Source organism: Triticum urartu, chromosome 3A (assembly GCF_056163025.1).
Source record: "Triticum urartu cultivar PI428250 chromosome 3A, HENAU_Tu73, whole genome shotgun sequence".
Taxonomy (NCBI): domain Eukaryota; kingdom Viridiplantae; phylum Streptophyta; class Magnoliopsida; order Poales; family Poaceae; genus Triticum; species Triticum urartu.
This window is the reverse complement of record NC_141875.1, coordinates 274,670,658-274,675,820: the sequence shown is the minus strand read 5'-3', so window position 1 is coordinate 274,675,820 and position 5,163 is coordinate 274,670,658.

The following is a 5,163-nucleotide window of genomic DNA, read 5'->3' as shown; positions in this document are numbered from 1 at the left end:
CTGGCGTTGAAGCTTTTGGCTTCTTCAACTGCTTTGGCTTCGGCACTGCAGGCGCGTCATCAGACTCAGTGTTAGCTGCAGGCTCATTCACTGCAGTCCCTTGAACCAAGATGTAGGTGATGAGGCCTCCAAGGTTGGCGAAAGGACCGATGACATTGGGTTCTGCATGTCGTGTGCCATCTGGCCTTGGAGATGAGGGACCAGGGTTGAAGTCTAACCCAAAAGTCTTCTTGTTCTGCTTCGCTGAGTTCTGAGCAAACTGGAAGTTGCGCTTGAACAGATTGTCGTCACGACACCATAGCAGTGACGACGAGTGTGCATCAGCAGGCTGTGGTCCACGGACCATGCATGGATAGAAGCCTTGAGCAATGGCTTCATCTCTGGACCTGGGTAGAAAATTCTTGAATAGGATGTCTCCCCACGGTCTCTTGATGGCGTTTTTCTCAGCATACTCCTGTGTCACAAATCTGTATTTGAACCATTGTTCTGCCCAATATCTTCGAATCCATTGGATTCGGATCTTGCGCTGACTGTAATCCTCTTCAGGATCTGTCTTGTACATTTCCGAGAGTTCATCTGGCAGATCTCTGGAGGTCTCACCATGACGCTTTCTGCCACCCTTCCTTGCTGCTTTCTCTGAAGCCATAAACTTTAACTTGAAAGGCTTCAAGACGTTCAAAGGCTTCAAAGGTTTTCGTTTGCTGGACCAACAAGAACTGGCTTCGGGAGAATTTATGTGATGCTGTAAGAATTCTACAAATGAATGCAGACTATGAGAACCAAAGGATTCTCCCACGGACATGTACCTGTGGCAGCATTAAGGTGCGAGGGAAGGGGAAGAGGTCATATGCATTCTCAGAAGATTTTGAAGATAAATCAGTTTAGAAGACATTGACCTCGTCGTGCGAAGACATTCACTCATAGATAAGAAGTTGGTTCCAGATTTGTACGAATCCACAGATCAGTACAAGTGAGGAATCTAACTACTTTGTGAAGCACAAGTGAATATACTAGGCATGTTATGAGATGCAGTATGAGAGAGATTTAGCTTGTGTGAACAAAAACTGCTTGTGGTAGAAAGTGACAAATCCATAGGATCAATGGTGCTGTAAAAAGAGGAAGTTTTATTTACCACACTAAGAACTGCTAGACGGAGTGTGAGATGAGGCCGAGCAGTTCGATCTTCCGTGCCCTAACTTGGCGACGGAGGACACCTACGGCGACGGCGGAGAGGACGATGTCCGCGGTCGGCATGAAGATGGCGTCGGAGAGGTTGCGGCAGCGAAGCGCTTCGTCGACGGCGTTGTCGAGGGCTAGCGGTGGCGCTAGGGTTCGTGCGAGGGTGGAAGAAGAGATAATGACCGCTGTGAGTTTGTATTTATAGGCACAGGGGCGGCACTGTGCTATTACACAGGTGCCCCTGGCGATTCGCATCTGTGGAACACGTGGCCATTATGCGGAATTTAGGGGTTTGTTCCACGTCCCACGCACGCCTGGATTGTCGGGTGGTCATTCCTACTTCTACGGATTTCATGTGGAGGAATGAGCATTGAAAACGGACTTAATGGTTGTCTCTGTATCTTCTGCTGACAAGGACGCAGAGAAGACATTCGACAGTTTCAATAGAATGCATATGACTTGGGGAGATAGAGTTTGAGATAGAGAGCATAGAGAGGTTAGGGTCCGATCACATTCACTTAGTTCAAAAGATTCAACACGAAGACATAGCTATAAGTGAATGCTGTAGAGGATAGAACACTAGCACATATATATATATATATAATCAATATAGTGAAGATAATCATGAAAATATGTTGAGATCGAAGCCAAACCAAATGTGAAGACATTGCAAGGTAACGCCATGAGTGAAACACTTCAAAATAGAACGTTTGGTGGTGGCGTTACCCACCGTATAGGAAGTATTAGACCCAGACACGGCGCACAATTATCGTGGCACTCCGAAGTCAAATTCCTCATTAATGTATTCACACTTAGAATGTATGTCTTCATTGATTGAAGATATACTTTACTTCGTGTGTTGCACATCTAAGTCATCAATATGCATAAGGGTTAGGATGTGTGCCTGATCACAGGACATTTGAGGATTCTAGGATATTTAGCTCACACCGTAACTTGCAAAACCTCTTCTCATCCAAGGGCTTGGTGAAGATATCTGCCAATTGCTCTTCAGTGTTGACGTGTATGATATCAATGTCTTCCTTCACAACATGATCTATGAGAAAGTGATGACGAATTTCAATGTGCTTTGTCTTCGAGTGCTGAACTGGGTTGTTGGCAATCTTGATGGCGCTTTCGTTGTCGCAGTAAAGTGGCACTTGCTTCAGATGAATGCCATAGTCCTTGAGTGTTTGCTTCATCCACAGAAGCTGAGCGCAACAAGATCCAGCAGCAATGTATTCAGATTCAGCAGTGGAGAGAGATACACAGTTCTGCTTCTTTGAAGACCAACATACAAGTGATTGTCCCAGAAAGTGACATGTGCCTGATGTAGACTTGCGATCAACTTTGTCACCAGCATAATCAGCATCCGAGAATCCAACCAGATCAAACTCTGAGCCCTTTAGATACCATAATCCTAGAGTTGGGGTGTGAGTCAAATATCGAAGAATTCGCTTCACAGCTAAGTGATGCGACTCCTTTGGTGCCGCTTGAAATCGAGCACACATGCAAACACTAAGCATAATATCTGGCCTAGATGCACATAAATACAGTAAAGAACCAATCATGGAGCGGTATACCTTTTGATCGAACTTTTTACCATTGTCGTCAGGACCCAGATGATGTTTGGCTGGCATTGGTGTTGTGAAGCCTTTGCAGTCTTGCATACCGAACTTCTTCAGGCAATCTTTGAGATACTTCTCTTGAGATATGAAGATGCCATTGCGTTGTTGTCGTATTTGAAGACCAAGGAAGAACTTCAGCTCCCCCATCATGGACATCTGATATTGCTCTTGCATCATATATTCAAACTCTTCACTGTACTTCTGATTGGTGCAGCCGAAGATAATGTCATCCACATATATTTGGCACACAAACAGTTCACCATCATATGTCTTCGTGAAAAGAGTGGGATCTAGGGAACCAGGTATGAAGCCTTTGATCTTCAGGAAGTATTTGAGTGTGTCATACCAGGCCCGAGGGGCTTGTTTGAGGCCATACAGTGCCTTGTTGAGCTTGTATACCATGTCAGGATGTTTTGGATTTTCAAAGTCAGGCAGTTGTGCAACATACACTTCTTCTACAATCTTGCCATTGAGAAAGGCACTCTTCACATCCATTTGATATAGAAGTATGTTATGATGATTTGCTTAGGCCAGCAGTATGCGTATGGCTTCAAGTCTAGCCACAGGAGCAAATGTTTCATCGAAGTCAATGCCTTCCACTTGAGTATATCCTTGAGCAACGAGACGAGCTTTGTTTCTGATAACTTGACCATGCTCATCTTGCTTGTTGCGGTATATCCATTTGGTGCCTATTATATTGTGCTTCCGTGGATCAGGACGCTTAACCAGTTCCCATACATTATTCAGCTCAAACTGTTGAAGCTCTTCTTGCATAGCTTGAATCCATTCAGGTTCCATGAAGGCTTCTTCAACTTTCTTGGGTTCTGCTATTAAGACGAATGCGAAGTGCCCACAGAAATTTGCTAGCTGAGTTGCCCTTGAACAAGTGAGTGGACCAGGTGCATTGATGCTGTCAATTATTCTTTTAATCTGCACTTCATTGGCAACGCGAGGATGTACAGGGCGAAGACTTTGCTCTTGCTGTCCATTGTCGTTGTTGGAAGGAATGTCTTCAGGCTGAGCATTGTCTTCATGTTGATCAGGTGCTAAAATGATAAGTTCTTCTTCAGGATGGGCTTCAGAGGGTATAATTTCTCCAATTCCCATTAGCTTGATTGATTCACTGGATGGAACTTCATCTAGCACATTTGGCAGTTGCTCTCTTTGTGAACCGTTGGTCTCATCGAACCGCACATCCACTGTTTCAACCACTTTGTAATGAAAGAGATTGAAGACTCTGTAGGACCGCGAATCCTTTCCATATCCAAGCATAAAACCCTCATGTGCTTTTGGTGCAAATTTTGAGGTGTGATGTGGGTCCTTGATCCAGCACCTTGCGCCAAATACTCTGAAGTAACTGACATTTGGCTTCTTGCCAGTAAGGAGCTCATAAGATGTCTTGTTCAGTAGCTTGTGAAGATAAACACGATTGATTGCATGGCATGCAGTATCAATGGCTTCGGGCCAGAATTTTCTTGGGATCTTGTATTCATCTAGCATCGTTCTAGCCATCTCAATTAGTGTTCTGTTCTTGCGTTCGACGACGCCATTCTGCTGTGGCGTGTACGGGGCTGAGAATTCATGTGTGATCCCCAAGGTATCAAGGTATGTATCAAGGCCAGTGTTCTTGAATTCAGTGCCATTGTCACTTCTGATGTGCTTTATCTTGGCGCCAAAATTGTTCATAGCTCGATTGGCGAAGCGTCTGAAGACATCCTGCACTTCAGTCTTGTATAGGATTATGTGCACCCAAGTATATCTAGAATAATCATCAACAATAACGAAGCCATAGAGGCAAGCAGTAGTAATTAGAGTTGAGTAATGAGTGGGACAGAAAAGATCCATGTGAAGCAGTTCAAAAGGTCGAGTAGTAGTCATGATTGTCTTCGAGGGATGTTTGGCCCTCGTCATTTTCCCTGCTTCACAGGCACCGCATAAGTGGTCTTTCTTGAACTTGACGCCCTCGATGCCTATGACATGCTTCTTCTTCGCAAGGGTGTGGAGGTTCCTCATGCCAGCATGTCCAAGCCTCCGATGCCAGAGCCAGCATTCTGAAGCCTTTGCTAGAAGACATACTGCAAGTTGTGGCCCTGCTGAGAAATCTACCACGTACAAATCATCTTTTCGATAGCCTTCAAACACTAGAGACTTGTCAGATTCCATTAGTACAAGGCAACGTTATTTTCCAAACATTACGATCATGTTCAAATCGCAAAGCATTGAGACAGACATCAAGTTGAAGCCAAGGGATTCAACAAGCATGACTTTATCCATGTGTTGATCCCTTGAGATTGCAACTCTACCTAGACCCAATACCTTACTTTTACCAGTGTCAGCAAATGTGATGTGGCTCTTGTCG